Consider the following 20,813-nt stretch of genomic DNA (forward strand, 5'->3'; position numbering starts at 1 on the left):
GTGGAGGTGATGGAATTCCAGTTGAGCTATTTCAAATCCTGGAAGATGATGCTGTGAAAGTGCTACACTCAATATGCCAGCAAATTTGGAAAACTCAGCAGTGCCCACAGGACTGGAAAAGGGCAGTTTTCATTCATTCATTTCATTCATTCATTTCATTCATTCCCAAAGAAAGGCAATGCCAAAGAACGCTCAAACTACTGCACAATTGCACTCATCTCACACGCTAGTAAAGTAATGCTCAAAATTCTCCAAGCCAGGCTTCAGCAATATGTGAACCGTGAACTTCCAGATGTTCAAGCTGGTTTTAGAAAAGGCAGAGGAACCAGAGATCAAATTGCCAACATCTGCTGGGTCATGGAAAAAGCAAGAGAGTTCGAGAAAAACATCTATTTCTGCTTTATTGACTATGCCAAAGCCTTTGACTGTGTGGATCACAATATACTGTGGAAAATTCTGAAAGAGATGGGAATACCAGACCACCTGATCTGCCTCTTGAGAAACCTATATGCAGGTCAGGAAGCAACAGTTAGAACTGGACATGGAACAACAGACTGCTTCCAAATAGGAAAACGAGTGTGTCAAGGCTGTATATTGTCACCCTGCTTATTTAAATTAATACAGAGTACATGATGAGAAACACTGGACTGGATGAAGCACAAGCTGGAATCAAGATTGCTGGGAGAAATACCAATAACCTCAGATATGCAGATGACACCACCCTTATGGCAGAAAGTGAAGAGGAACTCAAAAGCCTCTTGATGAAAGTGAAAGAGGAGAGTGAAAAAGTTGGCTTAAAGCTCAACATTCAGAAAATGAAGATCATGGCATCTGGTCCCATCACTTCATGGCAAATAGATGGGGAAACAGTGGAAACAGTGTCAGACTTTATTTTGGGGGGCTCCAAAATCACTGCAGATGGTGACTGCAGCCATGAAATTAAAAGACGCTTACTCCTTGGAAGGAAAGTTATGACCAACCTAGATAGCATATTCAACAGCAGAGACATTACTTTGCCAACAAAGGTTCGTCTAGTCAAGGCTATGGTTTTTCCAGTGGTCATGTATGGATGTGAGAGTTGGACTGTGAAGAAAGCTGAGTGCCAAAGAATTGATGCTTTTGAACTGTGGTGTTGGAGAAGACTCTTGAGAGTCCCTTGGCCTGCAAGGAGATCCAAGCAGTCCATACTGAAGGAGATTAGCCCTGGGTGTTCTTTGGAAGGAATGATGCTAAAGCTGAAACTCCAGTACTTTGGCCACCTCATGCGAAGAGTTGACTCATTGGGAAAGACTCTGATGCTGGGAGGGATTGGGGGCAGGAGAAGAAGGGGATGACAGAGGATGAGATGGCTGGATGGCATCACTGACTCGATGGATGTGAGTCTGAGTGAACTCCGGGAGTTGGTGATGGACAGGGAGGCCTGGTGTGCTGCGATTCATGGGGTTACAAGGAGTCGGACATGACTGAGCGACTGAACTGAATTGAACTGATCTTAGGATGAGGCATCAAGAGTCATGACATTTACACATGTGTGTCAATCTAATGCAGATTTGGTATTCTGGTGATATCTGGGGTGTGACTTAAAGTTTTTAACATATCTGTACTAGAGTTGTACAGAAAACATTTAGTCTGAAATCTCTTGTGCAGTAAGCATAGCTGAAGTGCCAAAACATAATGTTTCAAATAAGAGCAGCACTGGAACTTAATGAGTGTTTGCCCCAACCAACCTGCGTCTTTGTAATACCTTGTTTCAGTCCTATTAACTAGAAACTGTACAGAAATTGAGTACCATCCAGATGAACCAACCAGAGAATTTATACTGTTAATCTAGCTCTTGATTGGGAAGCACTAAACTGGATATCACAGCCTGTCAATAAAATAAAATAATTTTAATTATTTAAGTATTTATATTATTTAATAAGAATCATTATTATTTATACTCAGATGACTGCTCATGGGTAGTAGATATTTTAGCTTCCTTGCCTGGAGAATCCCAGGGACGGGGGAGCCTGGTGGGCTGCCATCTATGGGGTCGCACAGAGTCGGACACCACTGAAGAGACTTAGCAGCAGCAGCAGCATAGTTCTCTACTCTTATATACCCAGGACTGGCCTCTTGTATGTGAAAGTCTGTCTCTGGAGGTCACCACGATGGCTTGCATTTATTCCCCAATGCTGCAACTAGGGTTCCTTTTTTTTCTTTGCCTATGACTTTGAATCTTGATCTTTTAGTAACCCCACAATTTTTGTCAATAAGAAGGAAAATAATGAGCAAGCTAATTGGAAAGGAAAGGTGGAAAACTCCAAGATGCATTCTTCCTCAACATAATGTCTCATCAACATGCCACATTCTCAATCTCCCAGTTAAACTTTCATCTCAGAATTCCCCAACCTTATCTTTCCTGAACTTCTAATGCACATTTTGCTGAGAATTGCCAAGAAAGAATTTTTTTTTTTGCATAAAGTAGAGCTAAAATCCCCAATGTAATTAAACCTTAGGGAAATTATTGCAACTGGTTGCAAACAAGAGAAATCACCTTACACTGTGCAGATTTAAACAGGAGAAGAATTGTCAGTATAGCGGAGAATAAGACATAGGGCAGGCAAAAACTGAAGGAGCCTGGGCATGACTGTGGCTAAAACATACCACCAAACACCCTGTGGATGCAGACACTGCTGTTCTTCCAGACAGATACTGGATGCAGCATCTCGCGTACAGGTCTATCCAGCACCAGATAGTGTACACTGTCATACCACGGTGTCTGTGGCCAAGAATAATTCAGGCTGCCCGAGGCTCTCATGCTCCAGACCAAGGAGGAAGGTGGTACTTATCCCTCATTTCTAGTGGGCAGAGAAAGAGGGTGTTTGGGTAGGGGAAAGGGATTATTTTGCTGTAAGAGAAAGCCCTGCCTCCTTAGGTATCAAGAGGTGGAGAGTTTTCCAAAAGTAGGAATGAGCTTCAACACCTAGAGAGTCAAACTAGCAGAGTCACATATTTAGAAATTTTGTGAATTTTCCCTTGTTAGTTTAAACTTTAAAAAAATTATTATTAAAATATACATATTTAAAACCTTAAAATGAGTTCTTCAAACAACGGGATGTAACCTATAAGTCAGTCATGAAATCAGTTTAGTGAGCTGTGACTAACATTTTTTTTTTTCCGTTTTTATTTTTATTTTTTTTTTAATTTTATTTTATTTTTAAACTTTACAATATTGTATTAGTTTTGCCAAATATCGAAATGAATCCGCCACAGATATACCTGCGTTCCCCATCCTGAACCCTCCTCCCTCCTCCCTCCTCCCTCCCCTACCCTCCCTCTGGGTCGTCCCAGTGCACCAGCCCCAAGCATCCAGTACCGTGCATCGAACCTGGACTGGCGACTCATTTCATACATGATATTATACATGTTTCAATGCTATTCTCCCAAATCTCCCCACCCTCTCCCTCTCCCACAGAGTCCATAAGACTGATCTATACATCGGTGTCTCTTTTGCTGTCACGTACACATTTTTTAATATATATAAATTCATTTATTTTAATTGGAGGCTAATTACAATATTGTATTGGTTTTGCCATACATCAACATGAATCTGCCACGGGTGTACACATATTCCTCATCCTGAACCCCCCTCCCACCTCCCTCCCCATACCATCACTCTGGGTCATCCCAGTGCACCAGCCCCGAGCACCCTGTATCATGCATCGAACCTGGACTGGAAATTCGTTTCACAAACATTTTTTTAATACACTAGAATGGAACATAAATTCTCATTGAGCATATCACATAATATGTTGAGTTTTGGTCCATAGAACTTTTTTTTCAGTTATACATAACTGAACAGTTATACATAACATGCAGTGAGAGTGAAAGTCACTCAGTTGTGTCTAATTCTTTGCGACCTCATGGACTATATAGTCCATGGAATTCTCCAGGCTAGATTTCTGGGGCAGGTACCCTTTCCCCTCTCCAGGGATCTTCCCAACCCAGGGATTGAACCCCAGTCTCCCACATTGAAGGTGGATTCTTTACCAGCTGAGCCACAAGAATATATCTATTTAATTATGATGTAAAATGCTTCTATTACTGTGGGTCTTAGTTAAAAAAAGAAAGAAAAAGAAAACCTCTGCTCCAAAGAACAATTTCCACAGATGTGGAGACTAGAGAATAACTTTAGTTTTGCAGGGCAGTGGCCTGGGGGAGGAGACAAACTATGGGAAGGAGGGACAGGTCAGTGTAGTCGAACTGGGAATCAGTGGGCCATTCTCAGAAATATCCTTAGAGGGCCTTATGAGATATGTACTTAGAAGCTGATGTAGAAGGAAGGATCTCAGAGGACTATTCTCACTCTTCACTGTCCATCACCCAAGCCTCAGATGTCTGGAACTCTTTGCTGTGCTGTGCTTAGTCGCTCAGTGGTGTCTGACTCTTTGCGACCCTATGGACTGTAGCCTGCCAGGCTCCTCTGTCCATGGAGATTCTCCAGGCAAGAATACTGCAGTGGGTTGCCTCCAGGGGATCTTCCTAACCCAGGGATAGAACCCAGGTCTCCTGCATTGCAGGCAGATTCTTTACCATCTGAGCCACCAGGAAAGCCCCTGAACTGTTTGTCCAAGTCCTAATAATCATTCTGTGATTGAACAATGGTTCAAAAGAGTTACAGCAGTGGGATGTGGTCCCTGTCATCCCAAATTGGAATTCATTTTTCATATCCCCTGAGAGGGCCTGGAGTACAACGCTGGAGTCAACAGTGTTATTACTGCTATATTTGAGCACACTGTGAGTCAGATAGGCTATAAGCATAATATTATTTTTTCTAGGAAATAAGTTTGATTTCTAAAGAACTGACTCAATTTTCTGATCATAGGATAAGCTCCTCTAATAGTTCTAAGCAGCAGTGGGGGCTGGTAAAAAAATCATGTGGATAGTGGAGGAAGTATCTCAGTTTAAATACAGGAACAGGCAGTAGAAACCATGTAGAAACTGCTTTGTTATTTTTTTCATAGTGTAAAAATTCTTTATCAAAAGGTCTATAAAGTACAAGCTTATAATTTGGCATTTTCACAAATTCTAGTAATGCTAGACAGTTTTAATGTTGCCATATTCTGTTATTATTTGTTTTCTGGTCTCCCTAAAACTGGGAATTATCATTAGCTTGAACAAATTAAGAGCCAGACTACTTTTTTCTTTTCATGGGGGGGGCTAGTATCTCATGATACCATCGTGTTGATCTCCCTGTGTACTATGCCAAAGCGTCTATTCTTGGCAATGAAGGATGCACTGAACTGCATAATCTATCTGCTGATTAAACACTGTTCTGCAATTTACCTTGTTTTGGTGTGCTGTGATCCACAGGAACTACAAAGAGAATTCATCCATGAGAATATAAAACACCAGACTATAAACTGCTAGAGAGTAAGAAATGTAAGAGCTAAAGATAGTGCATTTTAAAACACTGAGATATAATTGATGCACAACATTGAGCTAGTTTTAGTTATACTATATAAATGATTTGATATATATATTTGCATAATATACAGCAAAGTGATCACCACAGTATGTCTAGTTACCATCCATCACCACACATGGGAATGCTTTTTTCTCTCGTGATAATAAGGACTTTTAAGATTTACTCTCTTAGCAACTTTCACCTATGCAATCAGTAATATTACCTATAGTCACCCTGCTGGACAGTGTATCTCAAAACTTATTTATAACTGAAAGTTTGTACTTTCTGACTACCTTTGCGTATTTCACCCCATTCCCACCCCCACCTCTGACAATCACCGAACTGTCCTTTGTATTTTTAATTATGTGGTCATTTTTTTTTCTTTTTTTGATTCACATATAAGTGAAATTATACAATATTTCTCTTCTCTGACTTATTTCAGTAGTATAATGCCTTTGAGATTCATTTATATTGTTGCAAATGGCAAGCTTTCATTCTTTTTATGGCTGAATAATATACCATTGTATATATATATATATATATATATATATATATATATATATATATATACCACATTTTCTCTACCCATGCATCCATCAGCAGACACTTAGGTTGTTTGCATGCCTTGGTTATCGTAAGTAATGTTGCAATTAACATGGGGCTGCAGATATTTGAGTTCTTGTTTTTGTTTCCTTCAAATAGAAACCCAGAAGGAGAATTTCTGGATCTTAGGGTAATTCTAGTTTTAATTTTTTTGAGGAACAACCATTCTGTTTGCCAGTGGCTGCACCAATTTACATTCCCACCAACAGGGTACTAGGATTCCCAGCCAATACTTATTGTTTCTTGTCTTTCTGATAATATTCATTCTAAGGAGAGTTAGAAACCAAAGTGAAAGTGAAATATCACTTTAATTTGTGTTTTATAGATGATTAGTAATGTTAGTCACCTTTTCATGTACTTGTAGGCTTTGTGTTTGTCTTCTTTGGAAAAATGTCTAACTAGACCCTCTGCCCATTTTTAAACTGGATTGCTTGCTTTTTGCTATTGAGTTACATGAGCTCTTTATAGATTTTTTTTTGGATGTTAATTCATTATCATATTAATGTTTTGGATATATTTTCTTCCATCCCATAGGTTGCTTTTGCATGTTGTTGATAGTTTTCTTTGCTGTATAGAAAGAAGCTTTTTACTTTGATATAGTTCTACTTGTTTAGTTTTGCTTTTGTTGCTTTCGCTTTTTATGAATCCAAAGAACCATTGCCTTGACCAATGTCGAAAAGCTTACCACTCTTCTTCTAAGAATTTTATGGTTTCAGGTTTTATGGTCAAGTCTTTAATCTATTTTGAGTAGGCCAGGCAAAGTCCAGTTTCATTTTGTATGTGGCTGTCCAGTATTTCAACTCCCACATCCATACGTGACTACTGGAAAAACCATAGCTTTGACTAGACAGACCTTTGTTGGCAAAGTAATGTCTCTGTTTTTTAGTAAGCTGTCTAGGTTGGTCATAACTGTTCTTCCAAGGAGTAAGCGTCTTTTAATTTCATGGCTGCAGTCACCATCTACAGTGATTCTGGAGCCCAAAAAATTAGTCTCTCACTGTTTCCATTGTTTCCCAATCTATTTGCCATGAAGTAATGAGACAAGATGCCATGATCTTAGTTTTCTGAATGTTGAGTTTTAAGCCAACTTTTTCACTCTTCTTTTTCACTTTCTTCAAGAGGCTCTTTATTTAGTTCTGCTTGGCTTTCTGCCATAAGGGTGGTGTCATCTGCATATCTGAGGTAATTGGTATTTCTCCCAGCAATCTTGATTTCAGTTTGTGCTTCATCCATCCCAGCGTTTCTCATGATATACTCTGCATATAAGTTAAATAAGCAGGGTGACAATATACAGCCTTGACGTACTCTTCCGATTTGGAAGCAGTCTGTTGTTCCATGTCCAGTTCTAACTGTTGCTTCTTGACCTGCATACAGATTTCTCAAGAAGCAGGTCAGGTGGTCTGGTATTCCCATCTCTTGAATTTTCCACAGTTTATTGTGATCCACACAGTAAAAGGCTTTGGCATAGTCAATAAAGCAGAAGTAGATGTTTGTCTGGAACTCTCTTGCTTTTTCCATGATCCAATGGATGTTAGATATAAAGAAAGCTGAGCACCAAAGAATCGATGCTTTTGAACTGTAGTGTTGGAGAAGACTCTTGAGAGTCCCTTGGACTGCAAGGAGATCCAACCAGTCAATCCTAAAGGAGATCAGTCCTGAGTGTTCATTGGAAGAACTGATGCTGAAGCTGAAACTCCAACACTTTGGCCACCTGATGGGAAGAACTGACTCATTGGAAAAGACCTTAATGCTGGGAAGGATTGAAAGCAGGAGGAGAAGAGGATGACAGAGGATAAGATGGTTGGATGGGATCACTAACTCAATGAACATGAGTCTGAGTAAACTCTGGGAGTTGGTGATGGACAGGGAGGCCTGGCAAGCTGCAGTCCACGGGGTTGCAAAGAGTCCGACATGACTGAGTGGCTGAACTGAACTGTCCAGTATTCCTGACACCTTATCGAAAAGACTGACCTTTCCCCATTGTATATTCTTGGCTCCCTGTCATAAATTAATTGACCATGTATGCGTGGGTTTATATTTGGACTCTCCGTTTTGTTCCATTGTTCTAGGTGTCTATTTTTATGCCAATGCCATATTGCAGTGCAGGGAAAATGGAACTTAAATAAAGAATGTGAGTAGAACTTGTCAATTACTTTGATGTAGAACCAAAGGCAAGACCCAAAAAGGTGTATCCTAGGCCTGGAGGTCTAGGAATACAGACATTAACATGTCATTTTGTTAAAGTTAACAAAATGGTAAATGTACTAAAATATCCTTCTTCAAAATGGGCACAGTTTATCTTACTAGAAGGAAATAGAGTTCCTGAATAGTATCTTTCATTTAATAATGAAAGAATCTAAAAAGAATTGGATATATGCATAATTGATTTACTTTGGATATATGCATAATTGATTCACTTTGCTGTATACCTGATACTAACACAATATTGTACATCAAATATACCTTGACAAAAATTTTAAAAAATTAAAAAAAAAAGCCAATCATAGACTTACTTATATATAGATCATATTGTGAACAAGGGATTAATATAAAATGCCCAAAATGCTGTAAGTTCTAAATTCAGCAAGAGATTTTGGTTCAGTTCTTTATAAATCATAATGCCTTTATTTTTCTCTCTTGCCTTGAATGCTAAGTTATTCTGCCTTATTAATAACAAAGTTATTAGCTTTGTTAACATGCTTACAATTTCTGTCTCTTGAAACAGAAACTATATTACCAGGTCCTTATTTAGCCTACATTTTTTTCTGTTCATTTAGCAATTCATTTCTAATAGCTATGGTAGCCAAATTGTGGTTTGTTTATGTTATATACCTTTTAAGAAAATCTGTAAAGTTTCATTCCTTTATATTAAATGGATGTATAAGCTGGTGGAGGTGATGGAATTCCAGTTGAGCTATTCCAAATCCTGAAAGATGATGCTGTGAAAGTGCTGCACTCAATATGCCAGCAAATTTGGAAAACTCAGCAGTGGCCACAGGACTGGAAAAGGTCAGTTTTCATTCCAATCCCAAAGAAAGGCAGTGCCAAAGAATGCTCAAACTACCACACAATTACACTCATCTCACACGCTAGTAAAGTAATGCTCAAAATTCTCCAAGCCAGGCTTCAGCAATATGTGAACCATGAATTTCCTGATGTTCAAGCTGGTTTTAGAAAAGGCAGAGGAATCAGAGATCAAATTGCCAACATCCGCTGGATCATGGAAAAAGCAAGAGAGTTCCAGAAAAACATCTATTTCTGCTTTATTGACTATGCCAAAGCCTTTGACTGTGTGGATCACAATAAACTGTGAAAATTCTGAAAGAGATGGGAATACCAGACCACCTGATCTGCCTCTTGAGAAATTTGTACGCAGGTCAGGAAGCAACAGTTAGAACTGGCCATGGAACAACAGACTGGTTCCCAATAGGAAAAGGAGTACGTCAAGGCTGTATATTGTCACCCTGCTTATTTAACTTATATGCAGAGTACATCATGAGAAACGCTGGACTGGAAGAAACACAAGCTGGAATCAAGATTGCTGGGAGAAATATCAATAACCTCAGATATGCAGATGACACCACCCTTATGGCAGAAAGTGAAGAGGAACTAAAAAGCATCTTGATGAAAGTGAAAGAGGAGAGTGAAAAAGTTGGCTTAAAGCTCAACATTCAGAAAACGAAGATCATGGCATCCGGTCCCATCACTTCATGGGAAATAGATGGGGAAACAGTGGAAACAGTGGCTGACTTTATTTTTCTGGGCTCCAAAATCACTGAAGATGTTGGCTGCAGCCATGAAATTAAAAGATGCTTACTCCTTGGAAGGAAAGTTATGACCAACCTAGATAGCATATTCAACAGCAGAGACATTACTTTGCCAACAAAGGTTCGTCTAGTCAAGGCTATGGTTTTTCCTGTGGTCATGTATGGATGTGAGAGTTGGACTGTGAAGAAAGCTGAGCGCCGAAGAATTGATGCTTTTGAACTGTGGTGTTGGAGAAGACTCTTGAGAGTCCCTTGGACTGCAAGGAGATCCAACCAGTCCATTCTAAAGGAGATCAGCCCTGGGATTTCTTTGGAAGGAATGATGCTAAAGCTGAAACTCCAGTACTTTGGCCACCTCATGCAAAGAGTTGACTCACTGGGAAAGACTCTGATGCTGGGAGGGATTGGGGGCAAGAGGAGAAGGGGATGACAGAGGATGAGATGGCTGGATGGCATCACTGACTCGATGGACGTGAGTCTGAGTGAACTCCGGGAGTTGGTGATGGACAGGGAGGCCTGGCGTGCTGCGATTCATGGGGTCGCAAAGAGTCAGACATGACTGAGCGACTGATCTGATCTGATCTGATATGTCTTAATCTCAAAGAGAGGAGAAAATAGAACTCTAGTGGAATTATTGAACATTTCCTGTAGAGATCTCTATAATACTTCCAGGAATTGAGGAAGATATTTAGAGTGGTGGCGGTGGTGGTGGTGGTTTAGTCACTAAGTCTCGACTCTTGGGAACCCAGGGACTTTATAGCCCGCCAGACTCGTCTGTCCATGGGATTCTCCAGGCAAGAATACTGGAGTGAGTTGTCATTTCTTTCTCCAGGGGATCTTCCCAACCCAGGGATCAAACCCAGGTCTCCTGCATTGCAGGCAGATTCTTTACCAACCGAGCTACAAGGAAAGCCCTTTCGAGTGTGGAGAGAGAAGCAAATACTCTATGAAGGCCTGACCCTGTCATTTCTCCAGAAAAAAGGGCAAGTTAATCATAATTTTCACCTTACTCTCCAAATGTCTTCTTGCAATTGCTGGATAAGTTGGTAACCCTTTGGTAACATTTTAAGGAAATGCCAGACTGTTCTCCAAAATATTTTTCAAATTTCATATTCTCACCATCAGTGTGGGAAGGTTTAAATTTATTCACCTCCTCACTAATGTTTGTTATTAATCTCTTTGATTACTTATCATCCTAATAGTTGTGAAGTGGTATCTCCTTGTGCTTTTGATTTGCATTCCCATGATAAGTAAGTATGCTTAACATGTGCTATTGGTATTTATACATCTTCTTTGAAGAAATATCTATTTAGATCTTTCCTCCAACTATTTTTGTATATATATAGAAGTATTGTGAAGAAGGCAATGGCACCCCACTCCAGTACTCCTGCCTGGAAAATCCCATGGACAGAGGAGCCTGGAAGGCTGCAGTCCATGGGGTCGCTGAGGGTCGGACACGACTGAGTGACTTCACTTTCACCTTTCACTTTCATGCATTGGAGAAGGAAATGGCAACCCACTCCAGTGTTCTTGCCTGGAGAATCCCAGGGACAGGAGAGCCTGGTGTGCTGCCGTCTATGGGGTCACACAGAGTCAAACACGACTGAAGTGACTTAGCAACAATAGAAGTATTGTGGCTTTAGTTATTTATTTTTCCAGTCTTATTGGGGTACAATTGACAAATGAAATTGTATGGTTTTACTGTACAATAAGATGATTTGATAAATGTATACACTGTGAAAAGACTACCATAATCAAGTTAATTTTATAGCTCTTTTTAAAACAAGGCTTTTACTGACTTGACTTTATGTTTCTTAGGATCATGTGTTTTTGTTTTTTTTTTTACTTCTACTTTGAGCATTTGAGTAATCTTCCTGTATTTTATATAGGCTAACTCAATTTATTTGGAGTCAAAGTTGAGTATAAAGAAAGAAATAATTGAGCCAAGGACTGTATTGACCTAGTTTACAAGTTGCTTGGATAGAACAGAGAATATTTTGACCTTCCTCGTGGTCACATCACAAATATTTCTCACTTCCCCACTTTTAAATCATTTACAGTTTCATGAACATGAAGTAATTGAAAATCTAATTGAAAATGTCACTTTTAGGCTGTGAATATTTCTTTTTAAGTCTACAAAAGTAATGGTAAGTCTAAGGATTTTAGAAAATATTTTTATTAAAGATAAGTGCATTAATTTCATTGGAGATATATCCCCATGAGTTCTTTTTAATAAACTAACTTAATGAACACAGATGAGTTTCTTTTTTTTAATTTACATTTTAGTAGTCAAGCAGTAGACAGAATTAGCCATAATATAGACCCAAGAGTTAGAGGATGGTCAGAATCCACATTTTAAAAAAAACAACTATCTGTGCTAGAGACATTTCATGTAGATAGATCCAGGGAACATCCGTCTATGCTTTGACTGAAAGGGGAAGTGTGAGTTGCTCAGTCGTGTTCAACTCTTTGTGACCCCAAGGACTGTAGCCAGCCAGGCTCCCCTGTCCATGGAATTCTCTAGGCAAGAATACCAGAGTGGGTAGCCATTCCCTTCTCAAGGAGATCATCCCAACCCAGTGATCAAACTGGGGTCTCCTGCATTACAGACAGGTTCTTTACCATCTGAACCACCAGGAGAGCCCTACGCATTAACTGATGATGACACAAAACCCAAACATGCACAGCCAGAGCTGTAGATGTTTGGCTGGTTGAGTCAGATGAGAGCATTTGATGATTTCAGCAATAGCTTCTTATTTGAAATTATTATTTTTAAAAACAATTTATCTCTTTTTCAATTCCTTTTTCACTCAGCAGCCACATTAGTATCTTTAAAATACCAATTCTAGGTCATTCTTTTCCTCAAAAACTCTCAGCTATCTTGAAAGACAGAACTCAAATCTCCCATCCTGCTTATAACATGCTTTCTAACTACTCTTCTCCCCTCAACTATTCGCCTATGTCTTCTATGAATACTTCATAATGCTCTGTGCCTCAAAACTGTGCTCTTCCAACTTTGTCTTATCTCGTGCTTGTCATGCTGTTTGCCCCTTAAACTCTCAGCTCTTTAGCTCAAGCCCAATTTCTTTTTTAAATACCTCAATATCTTTGGCACTCATGTATATGAATTCCTGTAGCACTTAATTTTTCATCTGCTTATTTTAGCACCTAATTATATACTTCTGCATCTCGTTGATTATTATTTTAAATTTTAATCAGGTTTCTCTAATTAGGTATTTAAATAATAATTACTCCTGTATATGAGACCTCACTGTTTTCCAGCTAACAATTATGTTTTTCTCCTAATGGACCATTTTTGTGTGTTGAATGAATGAGTACTGAGAGAGTTCAAGTACAGTGATCTAGCAAAACTGAAAGAAGTGTGAGGTCTCTTAGTTACGTAAGTCCAAAATATATATATATATATCTTATCTGTGACCACAGCAGGAAATGACTTGGATATATGGTCAAGAAACATCTTCAGGAACTCAATAAAGATTTTGACTATTTGTTTCCTAGTCTGTATTGTTTTTTGTATGTCTTACTCTGACATTGTGGAATATGTAATTAAGCCTGCTACTGTCTCACTTTTACTCTTTGGAAAAAAAATAAGATTGTTTCAAGATGTGCCTGAAAGACTGTTCCTAATTTTTCAAAAAATCAGAAATACACATTACACTTCCAAGTAAGGTTAGATGGTCTGTTTGTCACTGGATTATTTAGTCATCATCATTGAAATATATTTTAAAAATTTATAATAAGAGCCAGTTTACAAGTTGTATGAGAAAAGATAAATCTTACATTATCACCACAACTCGTTTTGGATTCCAGATGACATGCGCTGTATTCACTAATTTTAGCTCCAAATTGAGTTGCCCTTGAAACAAATCTACCTTCAAAGGATGATTTGACGTGATTGATAAGATTTTTAAAACCTGGTTCAGACATTGAAGGCAATTACAAAGGAAATGTTCCTCCCCATAAAGGCAAATTGTATGTTTTTGATTCCCAAGATGTAATAGGGGAGAACCTTCATATTCTCTTACAAGTTAATCAACCCACTCCAGTATTCTTGCCTGGGAAATCCCATGGACAGTGGAGCCTGGCAGGCTGAAGAGCATGGGGGTCACAAGAGTCAGACACGACTGAGCAACTAACCCACCACCACCACCACAAGTTAATGACCAAAGGGACATTGCTTATAAGCTTAATTTATGCATAGTAACCCATCTCTGGAAACCTTGCTTTCTGGGTAATGAACATTAAGCTAAAATACCTTTGTTTAGGTCATAGGAAACATTCTGACCAGTTTGAATGACTACAGGGAGGAAGAAATTAACACAGCCTCCAGAGGCTGACCAGAAGGAAGTTGGATTTAACTTCCTTCCCTTTGCATAAAAGAAGTCTGAATTCTAACTCAGGCAAGGTAGTTGTGGGCAAAACTAGTCCATCATCTTCTCAGTCTGCTGGCTTTCTGAATAAAGTTACTATTTCTTGCCCTAACAGCTTCTCTCTTGATTTATTGGCCTGTCATGTGGCATGAAGTATGAGCTTGGACTCAGTAACAAAATGAAACTTATTTGAAGATAAATAAAAAAGAAATATTTCATTATACTTATAAATTCTGGTGTGTTTGTTAATATACTGTTATGTTCTAGCTATATACTATGAATGTTTTTATATGGTCCCTTTCAGTTAAAATGTTTACTGAATATCTTTCATCATCCAGCCACCTTGCTGGAGATAGAAATAAAAATGAAACAAAATAAAATATCTCAAATGGAAACAGTGACAGACTTTATTTTCCTGGGCTCCAAAATCGCTGTAGATGGTGACTGCAGCCATGAAATTAAGAGATGCTTGCTTCTTGGAAGAAAAGCTATGATAAAACTAGACAGCATATTAAAAAGCAGAGATATGGCTTGGCTGACAGAGTTCTATATAGTCAAAGTTATGGTTTTTCCAGTAGTCATGTATGGATGTGAGAGTTGGACCATAAAGAAGGCTGAGCACTGAAGAATTGATGCTTTCAAACTGTGGTGCTGGAGAAGACTCTTGAGAGTCCCCTGAACATCAAAGAGATCAAACCAGTCAATCCTAAAAAATGGACCCTGAATATTCATTGGAAGGACTGATGCTGAAGCTGAAGTTCCAATATTTTGGCCGATGCGAAGAGTCGACTCGTTGGAAAAGATCCCAATGCTGGGAAGGATTGAAGGCAGGAGGAGAAGGTCGCGATAGAAGATGAGATGGTTGTATGGCATCACTGACTCAATGGACGTGAATTTGAGCCAACTACGGGAGATAGAGAAGGACAGGGAAGCCTGGTGTGCTACAGTCCATGGGGTTGCAAAGAGACTCAGACAAAATTTACAGACTGAACAACAACAAGAGGATCCCATCTAATGAGGAAAGCACATACATATGTGATTAGTTATAACAAAGTATCATGACTCCAGCTGGGCAATTCAAATGTTTGTTTGTGGGTGCTCTCGGCAGATAAGATGAGGGAAGTGGAGGACTGTCAGCCTTTTCCATGATCACAGGTGCTCTGTTAAAACACAAGCGACAGTTTCCCTTTATGGAGCTTATGCTCTGGTAGAAAAAGAAAGTCAATGGGCAAAACTAACAGAAAATACACCGTGTTAGGTAATAGTAGCCTGAATTACAGAAAAATTAAGCAGGACATGGGGATAGTGGTTATCGGAGGACATAAAATGTAGTAATGGTGATCAGAGAGGCCTCTGTGAAAATGTAAAAGTTGAGCATCAGCTTGAAGGAGGTGAGGGTATAGTCATAGCAGGTAAATAGAGAAAGAGTGGTCCAGGCAGGTCTAAACAGCCTGCTGGAGAAGTCTGGTTGGCATGTTTAAGGAATGGCAAAGAACCTGTTATGTGAGCAAAGAGGAACTTTGTATAAACAAGGAGAGTGAGCGGTGGGGGTGGTGAGGAGAACTGATATGAGATGAGATCACAGGAGTAAGGAGCAAGTGCCTATATCAGAGGGTATCCCTGCTTGGTATTGCTGGTTTAACCATTCTTGAGTGAGATAGGAAGCCACTGATGTTTGGGAGCAGAAGAGCAAGGTTATCACACGATTTAACAAAGTCACCTTGGATGTTGGGTTAAAAACAAACTGATGAGACAGAGAAGAATCAGGAGACCAGTTAGGAAGCTACTGCGCTCATCTATTCCAGGAAGGGCAGTACCTTGGGCCTGGCTGACCATTGTGAAGATGGAGAATAGTGGTCAGAGTTTGTATCTCTTAAGGCAAGGAAGCTAGAAGTATATACAGATAAATTAGAAGTTAGGATGTGGGAGAAAGGAGGCAAGAACAAACCCATGGGTTTTGACCTGAATCACCAAAAAGACAGAACTGCCAGGAGTTCAGTGTTTAGATGTGAGGAGTCCACAAGACCATCAAATAGAGACGTAGAGTGGACACTGAGGTCTGGAGTGAAAAAAGGGTATCCAGGCTGGAGATATAAATTTTGAAGTCATCACATGTTTGAAGATTCATACCTTTGTTTAGATGTGAGTAAAAATGGCTTTATCATCTGTGTTGACTAAATAGAAACCCCAGACCCACAGAGTTTGAAAAACAATCCAAGTGCCTCATCAGTGGAACAGAACAGAAATAGAACGTCTACCGTTGTAGCTTAGATTAGGACTCTCCTTTACAATACCTGTCCTGCTTAAATACATCTTTGCTGTGCTTAGTCGTGTCCGACTCTTTGTAACCCATGGCCTGTAGCCCACCAAGCTCCTCTTTCGTGGGGATTCTCCAGACAGTGGTTTGCCAGGCCCTCCTCCAGGGGATCTTCCCAACCCAGGGATCGAACCCAGGTCTCCTGCATTGCACGTGGATTCTTTACCAGCTGAGCTACCAGGGGAGCCCCTTAAATATACCTACCATCTTACTATACTTCTTTGTTCCATTCTCCATGGCACCCCCTTCAGCACCTATTTCTTGACATGTGCTCCATAAGCAGGAACTGTTCCAGAGGCTGCAGACACGACAATGAACAAAGCTGACAAAATCTGTCTGTGTGAAGCTTACATCTCATTACATGGGAACACAAATAAGCAACAATACAAGTAGACTGAGTGATGATAAATGTAGATTTTTACAACAAATCAGGGTAAGGGGAGAAGGTGTATTAAAGGAAGAAGGGACTTTATTGTGTCATTACTTTTTACAGGAGAGTCATGGAAAACCTCAGTGACCTAAACTAAGCAGAGACCAGTGTAAATTATGGAGCCACGTGGAATCAGGGGGAACGTTTCAGAGGGAACAATAGTTTGAGATTTTTCTCTCGCCAAGTCAGTTAAGTCAGAAGAGAGGCCAAATAAGATTCATGATTCAGGATATTGTCTTCTCCCACTGTACTTAAAGTAAATAGATTTTTCACCAGGTAGCTTAATTTATAAAACAAGTTTATCTCCTGCATTATGGAGTAAAATATACACATTGCTGTAGAACTTAAGAACACGAACAAAATATAAAATAAGCAATAATGTAAACTGGTTACATTATATAGATGGAATTCACCTTTGAATCATTCTTTACATATCCCCCAAAGGATACATTAACTATACACTAATAAAAATATTCCCTGGAAAAGGGAATGGCAACCCACTCCAGGGTTCTTGCCTGGGAAATCCCATGGACAGAGGAAGTTGATGGGCTACAGTCCATGGGGTCTCAAAAAGAGTCAGACATGACTTAGGGACTGAGCATGCAATACAAATTACTGTAAATAGGCATCCTTGCATGTGCTGCCATCTTGTGGCCAAATAGAAATGTGTTTCTAAATGACTATGCTACTACTTTTCAAGAAAAAGAAATGCAAAAGGCAAAATGGTTGTCTGGGGAGGCCTTACAAACAGTTATGAAAAGAAGAAAAGCGAAAGGCAAAGGAGAAAAAGAAAGATGTACCCATTTGAATGTAGAGTTCCAAGGAAGAGCAAGGAGAGACATGAAAGCCTTCCTCAGTGATCAATGCAAAGAAACAGAGGAAAACAATAGAATGGGAAAGACTAGAGATCGCTTCAAGAAAATTAGAGATACCAAGGGAACATTTCATGCAAAGATGGGCTCCATAAAGGACAGAAATGATATGGACCTAACAGAAGCAGAAGATATTAAGATGAGGTGGCAAGAATACACAGAAGAACTGTACAAACAGATCTTCATGACTCAGATAACCACGATGGTAAGATCACTCACCTAGAGCCAGACATCCTGGAATTTGAAGTCAACTGGGCCTTAGGAAGCATCATTACATATAAAGCTAGTAGAGGTGATGGAATTCCAGTTGAGCTATTTCAAGTCTTAAAAGATGATGCTGTGAAAGTGCTGCATTCAATATGCCAGCAAATTTGGAAAACTCAGCAGTGGCCACAGGACTGGAAAAGGTCAGTTTTCATTCCAATCCCAAAGAAAGGCAATGCCAAAGAATGCTCAAACTACAACACAATTGCACTGATCTCACACACTAGTAAAGTAATGCTCAAAATTCTCCAAGCCAGGCTTCAACAGTCCATGAACCATGAACTTCCAGATGCTCAAGCTAGATTTAGAAAAGGCAGAAGAACCAGAGGTCAAATTGCCAACATCCGCTGGACCATAGAAAAAGCAAGAGAGTTCCAGAAAAGCATCTACTTCTGCTTATTGACTATGCCAAAGCCTTTGACTGTGTGGATCACAACAAACTGTGAAAATTCTGAAAGAGATGGGAATACCAGACCACCTGACCTGCCTCTTGAGAAATCTGTATGCAGGTCAAGAAGTGACATTTAGAACTGGACATAAAACAACACACTGGTTCCAAATAGGGACAGGAGTATGTCAACTCTATATTGTCACGCTGCTCATTTAACATATATGCAGAGTACATCATGAGAAATGCTGGACTGGATGAAGCACAAGCTGGAATCAAGATTGCTGGGAGAAATATCAATAACCTCAGATATGCAGATGACACCACCCTTATGGCAGAAAATGAAGAAGACCTAAAAAGCCTTTTGATGAAAGTGAAAGAGGAAAGTGAAAAAGTTGGCTTAAAACTCAACTTTCAGAAAACTAAGATCATGGCATCTGGTCCCATCACCTCATGGCAAATAGATGGGGAAACAGTGGAAATAGTGACAGATTTTATTTTTGGGGGCTCCAAAATCACTGCAGATGGTGATTGCAGCCATGAGATTAAAAGATGCTTACTCCTTGAAAGAAAAGTTATGACCAACCTAGACAGCATATTGAAAAGCAGAGACATTACTTTGCCAACAAAGGTCCATCTAGACAAAGCTATGGTTTTTCCAGTGGTCATGTATGGATGTGAGTGTTGGATTGTAAAGAAAGCTGAGTGCTGAAGAATTGATGCTTTTGAACTGTGGTGTTGGAGAAGTCTCTCGAGAGTCCCTTGGACAACAAGGAGATCCAACCAGTCAATCCTAAAGGAGAGTAGTCCTGAATGTTCATTGGAAGGACTGATGCTGAAGCTGAAACTCCAATACTTTGGCCACCTGATGCGAAGAGCTGACTCATTTGAAAAGACCCTGATGCTGGGAAGGATTGAGGGTGGGAAGAGAAGGGGACAATAGAGGATGAGATGGTTGTACGGCATCACTGACTCAATGGACATGAGTTTGAGCAAATCCCGGGAATTGGTGATGGACAGGGAGGCCTGGCGGGGTGCAGTCCATGGGGTCACAAGGAGTCAGACACAACTGAGCTACTGAACTGACTGAACTGATGCTACTTCTAGATCGCTTAGTTGACCAAATACCTGTCCTAGAAAAGTATGCTTTATAACTGATCTTTTAATTTAAATACCTTTGAATAAAATTAACATCGAATAAAACAATTGAAAAAGTAAAATTTAAAAAAATGAGACTATCAATTTTCTTTAAAAATAATTAATTGCATTCTAAAATCACTTGACCACACATAAAACTTCTTCTCAATACACAATACATACTTTTAAGATTAATTTCACTATTCTGTAATCCCAAGTCAACCTCTTTCTAATCTTAAACAGATCTTGTCATACACTCTTTGACAAATTGCTTTCTAGGTTACATACAAGGGTGATATTCATTCTTCCCCCATATCCTTGGCTTTCATACTTTTTAGCTGTAAGTCACCTGAACACGTCAGTTGTCAGAGTATTTATGAGCACTGTGCTTGAAAGAATAGGATTCCTGTTGGGAAGCTGCCTAAAGAAGCGAACTGTCATGGAGAGTGACTCTGTCTCCAGTTAAAGAACATGGACCATTACCATTGTTATTCTAACCTCGTTTACCTTAGGCCATGTTTGTTTGAGAGATAACCGGACTGTAACATTGGGTCACAGGTTTGACTGTTGCCTGCTTACAGTGCTGGTTCGTATAATGTGTCTGATCCCATATCCGTCACTTTTACCTTAATATGGATTGCTGCCTGGTGAGTCTCATAGACCTGCCTCACTTCCCCTCAGTTCAGTTCAGTCACTCAGTCATGTCTGACTCTTTTCGACCCCATGGACCACAGCACACCAGGCCTCCCTGTCCATCACCAATTCCCGGATTTACTCAAACTCATGTCCATTGAGTTGGTGATGCCATCCAACCATGTAGTCCTGTCATCCCCTTCTCCTCCTGCCCTCAATCCCCCCCAGCATCAGGGTCTTTTCAAATGAGTCAGCTCTTCGCATCAGGTCACCAAAGTATTGGAGTTTCAGCTTCAGCATCAGTCCTTCCAAAGAACACTCAGGATTGATCTCCTTTAGGATGGACTGGTTGGATCTCCTTGCTGTCCAAGGGACTTTCAAGAGTCTTCTCCAACACCACAGGTCAAAAGCATCAATTCTTTGGTGCTTATCTTTCTTTATGGTCCAACTCTCACATCCATACATGACCACTGGAAAAACCATAGCCTTGACTAGACGGACCTTTGTTGGCAAAATAATGTCTCTGCTTTTCAATATGCTGTCTAGGTTGGTAATAGCCTTT

Source organism: Bos javanicus, chromosome 7 (genome assembly GCF_032452875.1).
Source record: "Bos javanicus breed banteng chromosome 7, ARS-OSU_banteng_1.0, whole genome shotgun sequence".
Lineage (NCBI taxonomy): Eukaryota > Metazoa > Chordata > Mammalia > Artiodactyla > Bovidae > Bos > Bos javanicus.